The 15,996-nt window shown below is 51.9% G+C and overlaps 1 protein-coding gene across 1 annotated transcript in view; it reads right to left on the reverse strand.

Moving 5' to 3' along the window:
* Window positions 1-15,996, reverse strand: part of LOC116944508 (uncharacterized) — a 64,987-nt gene that overhangs the window by 38,735 nt on the left and 10,256 nt on the right. The window lies entirely within an intron of this gene.

Genomic DNA, 15,996 nt, shown 5'->3' on the forward strand with positions numbered 1-15,996 from the left:
TGTGTGGTGAGTTTATGGGTCTCTGTGTGGTGAGTCTATAGGTATCTGTGTGTGAGTCTGTGGGTCTCTGTGTGGTGAGTCTATGGGTCTCTGTGTCGTGAGTCTATGGGTCTCAGTGTGGTGAGTCTATGGGTTTCTGTGTGGTGAGTCTATAGGTATCTGTGTGGTGAGTCTGTGGGTCTCTGTGTGGTGAGTCTGTGGGTCCCTGTGTGGTGAGTCTGTGGGTCTCTGTGTGGTCAGTCTGTGGGTCTCTGTGTGGTGAGTCTGTGGGTCTCTGTGTGGTGAGTCTGTGGGTCTCTGTGTGGTGAGTCTGTGGGTCTCTGTGTGGTGAGTCTGTGGGTCTCTGTGTGGTGAATCTATGGGTCTCTGTGTGATGAATCTATGGGTCTCTATGTGATGAGTCTATGGGTCTCTGTGTGGTGAATCTATGGGTCTCTGTGTGATGAATATATGGGACTCTATGTGATGAGTCTATGGGTCTCTGTGTGGTGAATCTATGGGTCTCTGTGTGATGAATCTATGGGTCTCTGTGTGGTGAGTCTGTGGGTCTCTGTGTGGTGAGTCTGTGGGTCCCGGTGTGGTGAGTCTGTGGGTCTCTGTGTGGTCAGCCTGTGGGTCTCTGTGTGGTGAGTCTGTGGGTCTCTGTGTGGTGAGTCTGTGGGTCTCTGTGTGGTGAGTCTGTGGGTCTCTGTGTGGTGAGTCTGTGGGTCTCTGTGTGGTGAATCTATGGGTCTCTGTGTGATGAATCTATGGGTCTCTATGTGATGAGTCTATGGGTCTCTGTGTGGTGAATCTATGGGTCTCTATGTGATGAGTCTATGGGTCTCTGTGTGGTGAATCTATGGGTCTCTGTGTGATGAATATATGGGACTCTATGTGATGAGTCTATGGGTCTCTGTGTGGTGAATCTATGGGTCTCTGTGTGATGAATCTATGGGTCTCTATGTGATGAGTCTATGGGTCTCTGTGTGGTGAGTCTGTGGGTCTCTGTGTGGTCAGTCTACTGAGCTGTGTGGTGAGTCTGTGGGTCTCTGTGTGGTGAGTCTGTGGGTCTCTGTGTGGTGAGTCTGTGGGTCTCTGTGTGGTGAGTCTGTGGGTCTCTGTGTGGTGAGTCTGTGGGTCTCTGTGTGGTGAGTCTGTGGGTCTCTGTGTGGTCAGTCTTCTGAGCTGTGTGGTGAGTCTGTGGGTCTCTGTGTGGTGAGTCTGTGGGTCTCTGTGTGGTGAGTCTGTGGGTCTCTGTGTGGTGAGTCTGTGGGTCTCTGTGTGGTCAGTCTACTGAGCTGTGTGGTGAGTCTGTGGGTCTCTGTGTGGTGAGTCTGTGGGTCTCTGTGTGGTGAGTCTGTGGGTCTCTGTGTGGTGAGTCTGTGGGTCTCTGTGTGGTGAGTCTGTGGGTCTCTGTGTGGTGAGTCTGTGGGTCTCTGTGTGGTCAGTCTTCTGAGCTGTGTGGTGAGTCTGTGGGTCTCAGTGTGGCGAGTCTGTGGGTCTCTGTGTGGTGAGTCTGTGGGTCTCTGTGTGGTCAGTCTGTGGGTCTCTGTGTGGTGAGTCTATGGGTATCTGTGTGGTGAGTCTGTGGGTCTCTGTGTGGTGAGTCTGTGGGTCTCTGTGTGATGAGTCTGTGGGTCTCTGTGTGGTGAGTCTGTGGGTCTCTGTGTGGTGAGTCTGTGGGTCTCTGTGTGGTGAGTCTACTGAGCTGTGTGGTGAGTCTGTGGGTCTCTGTGTGGTGAGTCTGTGGGTCTCTGTGTGGTGAGTCTGTGGGTCTCTGTGTGGTGAGTCTACTGAGCTGTGTGGTGAGTCTGTGGGTCTCTGTGTGGTGATGAATCTGTGGGTCCCTGTGTGGTGAGTCTGTGGGTCTCTGTGTGGGGAGTCTGTAGGTCTCTGTGTGGTCAGTCTACTGAGCTGTGTGGTGAGTCTGTGGGTCTTTGTGTAGTGAGTCTGTGGGGCTCTGTGTGGCGAGTCTGTGGGTCTCTGTGTGGTGAGTCTGTGCGTCTCTGTGTGGTGAGTCTGTGGTTCTCTGTGTGGTGAGTCTATGGGTCTCTGTGTGGTGAGTCTGTGGGTCTCTGTGTGGTGAGTCTGTGGGTCTCTGTGTGGTGAGTCTGTGGGTCTCTGTGTGGTGAGTCTGTGGGTCTCTGTGTGGTGAGTCTGTGGGTCTCTGTGTGCTGAGTCTGTGGGTCTCTGTGTGGTGAGTCTGTGCGTCTCTGTGTGGTGAGTCTGTGGGTCTCTGTGTGGTGAGTCTGTGGGTATCTGTGTGGTGAGTCTGTGGGTATCTGTGTGGTGAGTCTATGGGTCTCTGTGTGGTGAGTCTGTGGGTCTCTGTGTGGTCAGTCTACTGAGCTGTGTGGTGAGTCTGTGGGTCTCTGTGTGGTGAGTCTGTGGGTCCCTGTGTGGTGAGTCTGTGGGTCTCTGTGTGGTCAGTCTGTGGGTCTCTGTGTGGTGAGTCTATGGGTCTCTGTGTGGTGAGTCTGTGGGTCTCTGTGTGGTGAGTCTGTGGGTCTCTGTGTGGTGAGTCTGTGGGTCTCTGTGTGGTGAGTCTGTGGGTCTCTGTGTGGTGAGTCTGTGGGTCTCTGTGTGGTGAGTCTGTGGGTCTCTGTGTGGTGAGTCTGTGGGTCTCTGTGTGGTGAGTCTGTGGGTCCCTGTGTGGTGAGTCTGTGGGTCTCTGTGTGGTGAGTCTGTGCGTCTCTGTGTGGTGAGTCTGTGGTTCTCTGTGTGGTGAGTCTGTGGGTCTCTGTGTGGTCAGTCTGTGGGTCTCTGTGTGGTGAGTCTGTGGGTCTCTGTGTGGTGAGTCTGTGGGTCTCTGTGTGGTGAGTCTGTGGGTCTCTGTGTGGTGAGTCTGTGGGTCTCTGTATGGTGAGTCTGTGCGTCTCTGTGTGGTGAGTCTGTGGTTCTCTGTGTGGTGAGTCTATGGGTCTCTGTGTGGTGAGTCTATGGGTCTCTGTGTGGTGATTCTATGGGTCTCTGTGTGGTGAGTCTGTGGGTCTCTGTGTGATGAGTCTATGGGTTTCTGTGTGGTGAGTCTATGGATCTCTGTGTGGTGAGTCTGTGGGTCTCTGTGTGGTGAGTCTGTGGGTCTCTGTGTGATGAGTCTATGGGTTTCTGTGTGGTGAGTCTATACGTATCTGTGTGGTGAGTTTGTGGGTCTCTGTGTGGTGATTCTATGGGTCTCTGTGTGGTCAGTCTACTGAGCTCCGTTTGGTGAGTCTATGGGTCTCTGTGTGGTCAGTCTACTGAGTTCTGTGTGGTGAGTCTATGGGTCTCTGTGTGGTGAGTCTATGGGTCTCGGTGTGGTGAGTCTATAGGTTTCTGTGTGGTGAGTTTGTGGGTCTCTGTGTGGTGAGTCTATGTGTCTCTCTGTGGTGAGTCTGTGGGTCTCTGTGTGGTGAGTTTATGGGTCTCTGTGTGGTGAGTCTATAGGTATCTGTGTGTGAGTCTGTGGGTCTCTGTGTGGTGAGTCTATGGGTCTCTGTGTCGTGAGTCTATGGGTCTCAGTGTGGTGAGTCTATGGGTTTCTGTGTGGTGAGTCTATAGGTATCTGTGTGGTGAGTCTGTGGGTCTCTGTGTGGTGAGTCTGTGGGTCCCTGTGTGGTGAGTCTGTGGGTCTCTGTGTGGTCAGTCTGTGGGTCTCTGTGTGGTGAGTCTGTGGGTCTCTGTGTGGTGAGTCTGTGGGTCTCTGTGTGGTGAGTCTGTGGGTCTCTGTGTGTTGAGTCTGTGGGTCTCTGTGTGGTGAATCTATGGGTCTCTGTGTGATGAATCTATGGGTCTCTATGTGATGAGTCTATGGGTCTCTGTGTGGTGAATCTATGGGTCTCTGTGTGATGAATATATGGGACTCTATGTGATGAGTCTATGGGTCTCTGTGTGGTGAATCTATGGGTCTCTATGTGATGAATCTATGGGTCTCTGTGTGGTGAGTCTGTGGGTCTCTGTGTGGTGAGTCTGTGGGTCCCTGTGTGGTGAGTCTGTGGGTCTCTGTGTGGTCAGCCTGTGGGTCTCTGTGTGGTGAGTCTGTGGGTCTCTGTGTGGTGAGTCTGTGGGTCTCTGTGTGGTGAGTCTGTGGGTCTCTGTGTGGTGAGTCTGTGGGTCTCTGTGTGGTGAATCTATGGGTCTCTGTGTGATGAATCTATGGGTCTCTATGTGATGAGTCTATGGGTCTCTGTGTGGTGAATCTATGGGTCTCTGTGTGATGAATCTATGGGTCTCTATGTGATGAGTCTATGGGTCTCTGTGTGGTGAATCTATGGGTCTCTGTGTGATGAATATATGGGACTCTATGTGATGAGTCTATGGGTCTCTGTGTGGTGAATCTATGGGTCTCTGTGTGATGAATCTATGGGTCTCTATGTAATGAGTCTATGGGTCTCTGTGTGGTGAGTCTGTGGGTCTCTGTGTGGTCAGTCTACTGAGCTGTGTGGTGAGTCTGTGGGTCTCTGTGTGGTGAGTCTGTGGGTCTCTGTGTGGTGAGTCTGTGGGTCTCTGTGTGGTGAGTCTGTGGGTCTCTGTGTGGTGAGTCTGTGGGTCTCTGTGTGGTGAGTCTGTGGGTCTCTGTGTGGTCAGTCTTCTGAGCTGTGTGGTGAGTCTGTGGGTCTCTGTGTGGTGAGTCTGTGGGTCTCTGTGTGGTGAGTCTGTGGGTCTCTGTGTGGTGAGTCTGTGGGTCTCTGTGTGGTCAGTCTACTGAGCTGTGTGGTGAGTCTGTGGGTCTCTGTGTGGTGAGTCTGTGGGTCTCTGTGTGGTGAGTCTGTGGGTCTCTGTGTGGTGAGTCTGTGGGTCTCTGTGTGGTGAGTCTGTGGGTCTCTGTGTGGTGAGTCTGTGGGTCTCTGTGTGGTCAGTCTTCTGAGCTGTGTGGTGAGTCTGTGGGTCTCAGTGTGGCGAGTCTGTGGGTCTCTGTGTGGTGAGTCTGTGGGTCTCTGTGTGGTCAGTCTGTGGGTCTCTGTGTGGTGAGTCTATGGGTATCTGTGTGGTGAGTCTGTGGGTCTCTGTGTGGTGAGTCTGTGGGTCTCTGTGTGATGAGTCTGTGGGTCTCTGTGTGGTGAGTCTGTGGGTCTCTGTGTGGTGAGTCTGTGGGTCTCTGTGTGGTGAGTCTACTGAGCTGTGTGGTGAGTCTGTGGGTCTCTGTGTGGTGAGTCTGTGGGTCTCTGTGTGGTGAGTCTGTGGGTCTCTGTGTGGTGAGTCTACTGAGCTGTGTGGTGAGTCTGTGGGTCTCTGTGTGGTGATGAATCTGTGGGTCCCTGTGTGGTGAGTCTGTGGGTCTCTGTGTGGGGAGTCTGTAGGTCTCTGTGTGGTCAGTCTACTGAGCTGTGTGGTGAGTCTGTGGGTCTTTGTGTAGTGAGTCTGTGGGGCTCTGTGTGGTGAGTCTGTGGGTCTCTGTGTGGTGAGTCTGTGCGTCTCTGTGTGGTGAGTCTGTGGTTCTCTGTGTGGTGAGTCTATGGGTCTCTGTGTGGTGAGTCTGTGGGTCTCTGTGTGGTGAGTCTGTGGGTCTCTGTGTGGTGAGTCTGTGGGTCTCTGTGTGGTGAGTCTGTGGGTCTCTGTGTGGTGAGTCTGTGGGTCTCTGTGTGCTGAGTCTGTGGGTCTCTGTGTGGTGAGTCTGTGCGTCTCTGTGTGGTGAGTCTGTGGGTCTCTGTGTGGTGAGTCTGTGGGTATCTGTGTGGTGAGTCTGTGGGTATCTGTGTGGTGAGTCTATGGGTCTCTGTGTGGTGAGTCTGTGGGTCTCTGTGTGGTCAGTCTACTGAGCTGTGTGGTGAGTCTGTGGGTCTCTGTGTGGTGAGTCTGTGGGTCCCTGTGTGGTGAGTCTGTGGGTCTCTGTGTGGTCAGTCTGTGGGTCTCTGTGTGGTGAGTCTATGGGTCTCTTTGTGGTGAGTCTGTGGGTCTCTGTGTGGTGAGTCTGTGGGTCTCTGTGTGGTGAGTCTGTGGGTCTCTGTGTGGTGAGTCTGTGGGTCTCTGTGTGGTGAGTCTGTGGGTCTCTGTGTGGTGAGTCTGTGGGTCTCTGTGTGGTGAGTCTGTGGGTCTCTGTGTGGTGAGTCTGTGGGTCTCTGTGTGGTCAGTCTGTGGGTCTCTGTCTGGTGAGTCTGTGGGTCTCTGTGTGGTGAGTCTGTGGGTCTCTGTGTGGTGAGTCTGTGGGTCTCTGTGTGGTGAGTCTGTGGGTCTCTGTATGGTGAGTCTGTGCGTCTCTGTGTGGTTAGTCTGTGGGTCTCTGTGTGGTGAGTCTGTGGGTCTCTGTGTGGTGAGTCTGTGGGTCTCTGTGTGGTGAGTCTGTGCGTCTCTGTGTGGTGAGTCTGTGGGTCTCTGTGTGGTGAGTCTGTGGGTCTCTGTGTGGTGAGTCTGTGGTTCTCTGTGTGGTGAGTCTATGGGTCTCTGTGTGGTGAGTCTGTGGGTCTCTGTGTGGTCAGTCTACTGAGCTGTGTGGTGAGTCTGTGGGTCTCTGTGTGGTGAGTCTGTGGGTCCCTGTGTGGTGAGTCTGTGGGTCTCTGTGTGGTCAGTCTGTGGGTCTCTGTGTGGTGAGTCTGTGGGTCTCTGTGTGGTGAGTCTGTGGGTCTCTGTGTGGTGAGTCTGTGGGTCTCTGTGTGGTGAGTCTGTGGGTCTCTGTATGGTGAGTCTGTGCGTCTCTGTGTGGTGAGTCTGTGGTTCTCTGTGTGGTGAGTCTATGGGTCTCTGTGTGGTGAGTCTATGGGTCTCTGTGTGGTGATTCTATGGGTCTCTGTGTGGTGAGTCTGTGGGTCTCTGTGTGATGAGTCTATGGGTTTCTGTGTGGTGAGTCTATGGATCTCTGTGTGGTGAGTCTGTGGGTCTCTGTGTGGTGAGTCTGTGGTTCTCTGTGTGGTGAGTCTGTGGGTCTCTGTGTGATGAGTCTATGGGTTTCTGTGTGGTGAGTCTATACGTATCTGTGTGGTGAGTTTGTGGGTCTCTGTGTGGTGATTCTATGGGTCTCTGTGTGGTCAGTCTACTGAGCTCCGTTTGGTGAGTCTATGGGTCTCTGTGTGGTCAGTCTACTGAGTTCTGTGTGGTGAGTCTATGGGTCTCTGTGTGGTGAGTCTATGGGTCTCGGTGTGGTGAGTCTATAGGTTTCTGTGTGGTGAGTTTGTGGGTCTCTGTGTGGTGAGTCTATGTGTCTCTCTGTGGTGAGTCTGTGGGTCTCTGTGTGGTGAGTTTATGGGTCTCTGTGTGGTGAGTCTATAGGTATCTGTGTTTGAGTCTGTGGGTCTCTGTGTGGTGAGTCTATGGGTCTCTGTGTCGTGAGTCTATGGGTCTCAGTGTGGTGAGTCTATGGGTTTCTGTGTGGTGAGTCTATAGGTATCTGTGTGGTGAGTCTGTGGGTCTCTGTGTGGTGAGTCTGTGGGACCCTGTGTGGTGAGTCTGTGGGTCTCTGTGTGGTCAGTCTGTGGGTCTCTGTGTGGTGAGTCTGTGGGTCTCTGTGTAGTGAGTCTGTGGGTCTCTGTGTGGTGAGTCTGTGGGTCTCTGTGTGGTGAGTCTGTGGGTCTCTGTGTGGTGAATCTATGGGTCTCTGTGTGATGAATCTATGGGTCTCTATGTGATGAGTCTATGGGTCTCTGTGTGGTGAATCTATGGGTCTCTGTGTGATGAATATATGGGACTCTATGTGATGAGTCTATGGGTCTCTGTGTGGTGAATCTATGGGTCTCTATGTGATGAATCTATGGGTCTCTGTGTGGTGAGTCTGTGGGTCTCTGTGTGGTGAGTCTGTGGGTCCCTGTGTGGTGAGTCTGTGGGTCTCTGTGTGGTCAGTCTGTGGGTCTCTGTGTGGTGAGTCTGTGGGTCTCTGTGTGGTGAGTCTGTGGGTCTCTGTGTGGTGAGTCTATGGGTCTCTGTGTGGTGAGTCTGTGGGTCTCTGTGTGGTGAGTCTGTGGGTCTCTGTGTGGTGAGTCTGTGGGTCTCTGTGTGGTCAGTCTTCTGAGCTGTGTGGTGAGTCTGTGGGTCTCAGTGTGGCGAGTCTGTGGGTCTCTGTGTGGTGAGTCTGTGGGTCTCTGTGTGGTCAGTCTGTGGGTCTCTGTGTGGTGAGTCTATGGGTATCTGTGTGGTGAGTCTGTGGGTCTCTGTGTGGTGAGTCTGTGGGTCTCTGTGTGATGAGTCTGTGGGTCTCTGTGTGGTGAGTCTGTGGGTCTCTGTGTGGTGAGTCTGTGGGTCTCTGTGTGGTGAGTCTACTGAGCTGTGTGGTGAGTCTGTGGGTCTCTGTGTGGTGAGTCTGTGGGTCTCTGTGTGGTGAGTCTGTGGGTCTCTGTGTGGTGAGTCTACTGAGCTGTGTGGTGAGTCTGTGGGTCTCTGTGTGGTGATGAATCTGTGGGTCCCTGTGTGGTGAGTCTGTGGGTCTCTGTGTGGGGAGTCTGTAGGTCTCTGTGTGGTCAGTCTACTGAGCTGTGTGGTGAGTCTGTGGGTCTCTGTGTAGTGAGTCTGTGGGGCTCTGTGTGGTGAGTCTGTGGGTCTCTGTGTGGTGAGTCTGTGCGTCTCTGTGTGGTGAGTCTGTGGTTCTCTGTGTGGTGAGTCTATGGGTCTCTGTGTGGTGAGTCTGTGGGTCTCTGTGTGGTGAGTCTGTGGGTCTCTGTGTGGTGAGTCTGTGGGTCTCTGTGTGGTGAGTCTGTGGGTCTCTGTGTGGTGAGTCTGTGGGTCTCTGTGTGCTGAGTCTGTGGGTCTCTGTGTGGTGAGTCTGTGCGTCTCTGTGTGGTGAGTCTGTGGGTCTCTGTGTGGTGAGTCTGTGGGTATCTGTGTGGTGAGTCTGTGGGTATCTGTGTGGTGAGTCTATGGGTCTCTGTGTGGTGAGTCTGTGGGTCTCTGTGTGGTCAGTCTACTGAGCTGTGTGGTGAGTCTGTGGGTCTCTGTGTGGTGAGTCTGTGGGTCTCTGTGTGGTGAGTCTGTGGGTCTCTGTGTGGTGAGTCTGTGGGTCTCTGTGTGGTGAGTCTGTGGGTCTCTGTGTGGTGAGTCTGTGGGTCTCTGTGTGGTCAGTCTGTGGGTCTCTGTCTGGTGAGTCTGTGGGTCTCTGTGTGGTGAGTCTGTGGGTCTCTGTGTGGTGAGTCTGTGGGTCTCTGTGTGGTGAGTCTGTGGGTCTCTGTATGGTGAGTCTGTGCGTCTCTGTGTGGTTAGTCTGTGGGTCTCTGTGTGGTGAGTCTGTGGGTCTCTGTGTGGTGAGTCTGTGGGTCTCTGTGTGGTGAGTCTGTGCGTCTCTGTGTGGTGAGTCTGTGGGTCTCTGTGTGGTGAGTCTGTGGGTCTCTGTGTGGTGAGTCTGTGGTTCTCTGTGTGGTGAGTCTATGGGTCTCTGTGTGGTGAGTCTGTGGGTCTCTGTGTGGTCAGTCTACTGAGCTGTGTGGTGAGTTTGTGGGTCTCTGTGTGGTGAGTCTGTGGGTCCCTGTGTGGTGAGTCTGTGGGTCTCTGTGTGGTCAGTCTGTGGGTCTCTGTGTGGTGAGTCTGTGGGTCTCTGTGTGGTGAGTCTGTGGGTCTCTGTGTGGTGAGTCTGTGGGTCTCTGTGTGGTGAGTCTGTGGGTCTCTGTATGGTGAGTCTGTGCGTCTCTGTGTGGTGAGTCTGTGGTTCTCTGTGTGGTGAGTCTATGGGTCTCTGTGTGGTGAGTCTATGGGTCTCTGTGTGGTGATTCTATGGGTCTCTGTGTGGTGAGTCTGTGGGTCTCTGTGTGGTGAGTCTGTGGGTCTCTGTGTGGTGAGTCTACTGAGCTGTGTGGTGAGTCTGTGGGTCTCTGTGTGGTGAGTCTGTGGGTCTCTGTGTGGTGAGTCTGTGGGTCTCTGTGTGGTGAGTCTACTGAGCTGTGTGGTGAGTCTGTGGGTCTCTGTGTGGTGATGAATCTGTGGGTCCCTGTGTGGTGAGTCTGTGGGTCTCTGTGTGGGGAGTCTGTAGGTCTCTGTGTGGTCAGTCTACTGAGCTGTGTGGTGAGTCTGTGGGTCTCTGTGTAGTGAGTCTGTGGGGCTCTGTGTGGTGAGTCTGTGGGTCTCTGTGTGGTGAGTCTGTGCGTCTCTGTGTGGTGAGTCTGTGGTTCTCTGTGTGGTGAGTCTATGGGTCTCTGTGTGGTGAGTCTGTGGGTCTCTGTGTGGTGAGTCTGTGGGTCTCTGTGTGGTGAGTCTGTGGGTCTCTGTGTGGTGAGTCTGTGGGTCTCTGTGTGGTGAGTCTGTGGGTCTCTGTGTGCTGAGTCTGTGGGTCTCTGTGTGGTGAGTCTGTGCGTCTCTGTGTGGTGAGTCTGTGGGTCTCTGTGTGGTGAGTCTGTGGGTATCTGTGTGGTGAGTCTGTGGGTATCTGTGTGGTGAGTCTATGGGTCTCTGTGTGGTGAGTCTGTGGGTCTCTGTGTGGTCAGTCTACTGAGCTGTGTGGTGAGTCTGTGGGTCTCTGTGTGGTGAGTCTGTGGGTCTCTGTGTGGTGAGTCTGTGGGTCTCTGTGTGGTGAGTCTGTGGGTCTCTGTGTGGTGAGTCTGTGGGTCTCTGTGTGGTGAGTCTGTGGGTCTCTGTGTGGTCAGTCTGTGGGTCTCTGTCTGGTGAGTCTGTGGGTCTCTGTGTGGTGAGTCTGTGGGTCTCTGTGTGGTGAGTCTGTGGGTCTCTGTGTGGTGAGTCTGTGGGTCTCTGTATGGTGAGTCTGCGTCTCTGTGTGGTTAGTCTGTGGGTCTCTGTGTGGTGAGTCTGTGGGTCTCTGTGTGGTGAGTCTGTGGGTCTCTGTGTGGTGAGTCTGTGCGTCTCTGTGTGGTGAGTCTGTGGGTCTCTGTGTGGTGAGTCTGTGGGTCTCTGTGTGGTGAGTCTGTGGTTCTCTGTGTGGTGAGTCTATGGGTCTCTGTGTGGTGAGTCTGTGGGTCTCTGTGTGGTCAGTCTACTGAGCTGTGTGGTGAGTCTGTGGGTCTCTGTGTGGTGAGTCTGTGGGTCCCTGTGTGGTGAGTCTGTGGGTCTCTGTGTGGTCAGTCTGTGGGTCTCTGTGTGGTGAGTCTGTGGGTCTCTGTGTGGTGAGTCTGTGGGTCTCTGTGTGGTGAGTCTGTGGGTCTCTGTGTGGTGAGTCTGTGGGTCTCTGTATGGTGAGTCTGTGCGTCTCTGTGTGGTGAGTCTGTGGTTCTCTGTGTGGTGAGTCTATGGGTCTCTGTGTGGTGAGTCTATGGGTCTCTGTGTGGTGATTCTATGGGTCTCTGTGTGGTGAGTCTGTGGGTCTCTGTGTGATGAGTCTATGGGTTGCTGTGTGGTGAGTCTATGGATCTCTGTGTGGTGAGTCTGTGGGTCTCTGTGTGGTGAGTCTGTGGTTCTCTGTGTGGTGAGTCTGTGGGTCTCTGTGTGATGAGTCTATGGGTTTCTGTGTGGTGAGTCTATACGTATCTGTGTGGTGAGTTTGTGGGTCTCTGTGTGGTGATTCTATGGGTCTCTGAGTGGTCAGTCTACTGAGCTCCGTTTGGTGAGTCTATGGGTCTCTGTGTGGTCAGTCTACTGAGTTCTGTGTGGTGAGTCTATGGGTCTCTGTGTGGTGAGTCTATGGGTCTCGGTGTGGTGAGTCTATAGGTTTCTGTGTGGTGAGTTTGTGGGTCTCTGTGTGGTGAGTCTATGTGTCTCTCTGTGGTGAGTCTGTGGGTCTCTGTGTGGTGAGTTTATGGGTCTCTGTGTGGTGAGTCTATAGGTATCTGTGTGTGAGTCTGTGGGTCTCTGTGTGGTGAGTCTATGGGTCTCTGTGTCGTGAGTCTATGGGTCTCAGTGTGGTGAGTCTATGGGTTTCTGTGTGGTGAGTCTATAGGTATCTGTGTGGTGAGTCTGTGGGTCTCTGTGTGGTGAGTCTGTGGGTCTCTGTGTGGTGAGTCTGTGGGTCTCTGTGTGGTCAGTCTGTGGGTCTCTGTGTGGTGAGTCTGTGGGTCTCTGTGTGGTGAGTCTGTGGGTCGCTGTGTGGTGAGTCTGTGGGTCTCTGTGTGGTGAGTCTGTGGGTCTCTGTGTGGTGAATCTATGGGTCTCTGTGTGATGAATCTATGGGTCTCTATGTGATGAGTCTATGGGTCTCTGTGTGGTGAATCTATGGGCCTCTGTGTGATGAATATATGGGACTCTATGTGATGAGTCTATGGGTCTCTGTGTGGTGAATCTATGGGTCTCTATGTGATGAATCTATGGGTCTCTGTGTGGTGAGTCTGTGGGTCTCTGTGTGGTGAGTCTGTGGGTCCCTGTGTGGTGAGTCTGTGGGTCTCTGTGTGGTCAGTCTGTGGGTCTCTGTGTGGTGAGTCTGTGGGTCTCTGTGTGGTGAGTCTGTGGGTCTCTGTGTGGTGAGTCTGTGGGTCTCTGTGTGGTGAGTCTGTGGGTCTCTGTGTGGTGAATCTATGGGTCTCTGTGTGATGAATCTATGGGTCTCTATGTGATGAGTCTATGGGTCTCTGTGTGGTGAATCTATGGGTCTCTGTGTGATGAATCTATGGGTCTCTATGTGATGAGTCTATGGGTCTCTGTGTGGTGAATCTATGGGTCTCTGTGTGATGAATATATGGGACTCTATGTGATGAGTCTATGGGTCTCTGTGTGGTGAATCTATGGGTCTCTATGTGATGAATCTATGGGTCTCTGTGTGGTGAATCTATGGGTCTCTGTGTTGTGAATCTATGGGTCTCTATGTGATGAGTCTATGGGTCTCTGTGTGGTGAATCTATGGGTCTCTGTGTGATGAATATATGGGACTCTATGTGATGAGTCTATGGGTCTCTGTGTGGTGAATCTATGGGTCTCTATGTGATGAATCTATGGGTCTCTGTGTGGTGAATCTATGGGTCTCTGTGTGGTGAATCTATGGGTCTCTATGTGATGAGTCTATGGGTCTCTGTGTGGTGAATCTATGGGTCTCTATGTGATGAATCTATGGGTCTCTGTGTGATGAATCTATGGGTCTCTATGTGATGAATCTATGGGTCTCTGTGTGGTGAATCTAATGGTCTCTATGTGATGAGTCTATGGGTCTCTGTGTGGTGAATCTATGGGTCTCTGTGTGGTGAATCTATGGGTCTCTGTGTGATGAATCTATGGGTCTCTGTGTGATGAATCTATGGGTCTCTATGTGATGAATCTATGGGTCTCTGTGTGGTGAATCTATGGGTCTCTATGTGATGAGTCTATGGGTCTCTGTGTGGTGAATCTATGGGTCTCTGTGTGGTGAATCTATGGGTCTCTATGTGATGAGTCTATGGGTCTCTGTGTGGTGAATCTATGGGTCTCTGTGTGGTGAATCTATGGGTCTCTATGTGATGAGTCTATGGGTATCTGTGTGATGAATCTATGGGTCTCTATGTGATGAGTCTATGGTCTCTGTGTGGTGAATCTATGGGTCTCTGTGTGGTGAATCTATGGGTCTCTATGTGATGAGTCTATGGGTCTCTGTGTGGTGAATCTATGGGTCTCTGTGTGATGAATCTATGGGTCTCTATGTGATGAATCTATGGGTCTCTGTGTGGTGAATCTATGGGTCTCTATGTGATGAGTCTATGGGTCTCTGTGTGGTGAATCTATGGGTCTCTGTGTGGTGAATCTATGGGTCTCTATGTGATGAGTCTATGGGTCTCTGTGTGGTGAATCTATGGGTCTCTGTGTGGTGAATCTATGGGTCTCTATGTGATGAGTCTATGGGTATCTGTGTGATGAATCTATGGGTCTCTATGTGATGAGTCTATGGTCTCTGTGTGGTGAATCTATGGGTCTCTGTGTGGTGAATCTATGGGTCTCTATGTGATGAGTCTATGGGTCTCTGTGTGGTGAATCTATGGGTCTCTGTGTGGTGAATCTATGGGTCTCTGTGTGGTGAATCTATGGGTCTCTATGTGATGAGTCTATGGGACTCTATGTGGTGAATCTATGGGTCTCTGTGTGATGAATCTATGGGTCTCTGTGTGATGAATCTATGGGTCTCTATGTGATGAATCTATGGGTCTCTGTGTGGTGAATCTATGGGTCTCTATGTGATGAGTCTATGGGTCTCTGTGTGGTGAATCTATGGGTCTCTGTGTGGTGAATCTATGGGTCTCTATGTGATGAGTCTATGGGTATCTGTGTGATGAATCTATGGGTCTCTATGTGATGAGTCTATGGTCTCTGTGTGGTGAATCTATGGGTCTCTGTGTGGTGAATCTATGGGTCTCTATGTGATGAGTCTATGGGTCTCTGTGTGGTGAATCTATGGGTCTCTGTGTGGTGAATCTATGGGTCTCTGTGTGATTAATCTATGGGACTCTGTGTGGTGAGTCTGTGGGTCTCTGTGTGATGAATCTATGGGTCTCTGTGTGATGAATCTATGGGTCTCTATGTGATGAATCTATGGGTCTCTGTGTGGTGAATCTATGGGTCTCTGTGTGGTGAATCTATGGGTCTCTGTGTGATGAATCTATGGGTCTCTGTGTGGTGAATCTATGGGTCTCTGTGTGGTGAGTCTATGGGCCTCTGTGTGGTGAGTCTATGGGTCTCTATGTGATGAGTCTATGGGTCTCTATGTGATGAGTCTATGGTCTCTGTGTGGTGAGTCTATGGGTCTCTATGTGATGAGTCTATGGGTCTCTATGTGATGAGTCTATGGGTCTCTGTGTGGTGAATCTATGGGTCTCTGTGTGATGAATCTATGGGTCTCTGTGTGGTGAATCTATGGGTCTCTATGTGATGAGTCTATGGGTCTCTGTGTGGTGAATCTATGGGTCTCTATGTGATGAGTCTATGGGTCTCTGTGTGGTGAGTCTATGGGTCTCTATGTGATGAGTCTATGGGTCTCTGTGTGGTGAGTCTATGGGTCTCTATGTGATGAGTCTATGGGTCTCTATGTGATGAGTCTATGGGTCTCTATGTGATGAGTCTATGGGTCTCTGTGTGGTGAATCTATGGGTCTCTATGTGATGAGTCTATGGGTCTCTATGTGATGAGTCTATGGGTCTCTATGTGATGAGTCTATGGGTCTCTGTGTGGTGAGTCTATGGGTCTCTATGTGATGAGTCTATGGGTCTCTGTGTGGTGAATCTATGGGTCTCTATGTGATGAGTCTATGGGTCTCTGTGTGGTGAGTCTATGGGTCTCTATGTGATGAGTCTATGGGTCTCTATGTGATGAGTCTATGGGTCTCTGTGTGGTGAGTCTATGGGTCTCTGTGTGGTGAGTCTATGGGTCTCTATGTGATGAGTCTATGGGTCTCTATGTGATGAGTCTATGGGTCTCTATGTGATGAGTCTATGGGTCTCTGTGTGGTGAATCTATGGGTCTCTGTGTGGTGAGTCTATGGGTCTCTGTGTGGTGAGTCTATGGGTACCGACACGGCCATCGTGAACCCCTCTGGGCCAGCGGTGAACTTCACGCCTTAATTGGGGGGCAGAGTCACGTGGTTCCGTGGGAGATGGAATCGCCGAGTAATGTGACCTCAGCAGAGCGTGACAACCCCCACCCCCACAGCCCCCACCCCTACAGCCCCCCCTCACAGCCCCCCCCCACAGCCCCCCCCCCTCACAGCACACCCCGCCCCCCTCACAGCACGCCCCCCCACAGCCCCCCCCCCTCACAGCACGCCCCGCCCCCTCGATCCCCCGCTGGTCCGCAATCCTTACCCCGATCCCCCAAACTCCCCTCCCCCGCTGCTCCCTAACATGATGACGTAGTGAGCATATCAATGATGATGATGCTGATGGTGATGTAGTGAGTATATCAATGATGATGATGCTGATGGTGATGTAGTGAGTATATTCATGATGATGCTGATGGTGATGTAGTGAGTATATCAATGATGATGATGCTGATGGTGATGTAGTGAGTATATCAATGATGATGATGCTGATGGTGATGTAGTGAGTATATCAATGATGATGATGTAGTGAGTGTATCAATGATGATGATGCTGATGGTGATGTAGTGAGTATATTCATGATGATGCTGATGGTGATGTAGTGAGTATATCAATGATGATGATGCTGATGGTGATGTAGTGAGTATATCAATGATGATGATGCTGATGGTGATGTAGTGAGTATATTCATGATTATGCTGATGGTGATGTAGTGAGTATATCAATGATGATGATGCTGATGGTGATGTAGT

This window comes from Petromyzon marinus, chromosome 21, assembly GCF_048934315.1.
Source record: "Petromyzon marinus isolate PM22_M1 ecotype Great Lakes invasive population chromosome 21, UKy_Petmar_22M1.pri1.0, whole genome shotgun sequence".
NCBI classification, from domain to species: domain Eukaryota; kingdom Metazoa; phylum Chordata; class Hyperoartia; order Petromyzontiformes; family Petromyzontidae; genus Petromyzon; species Petromyzon marinus.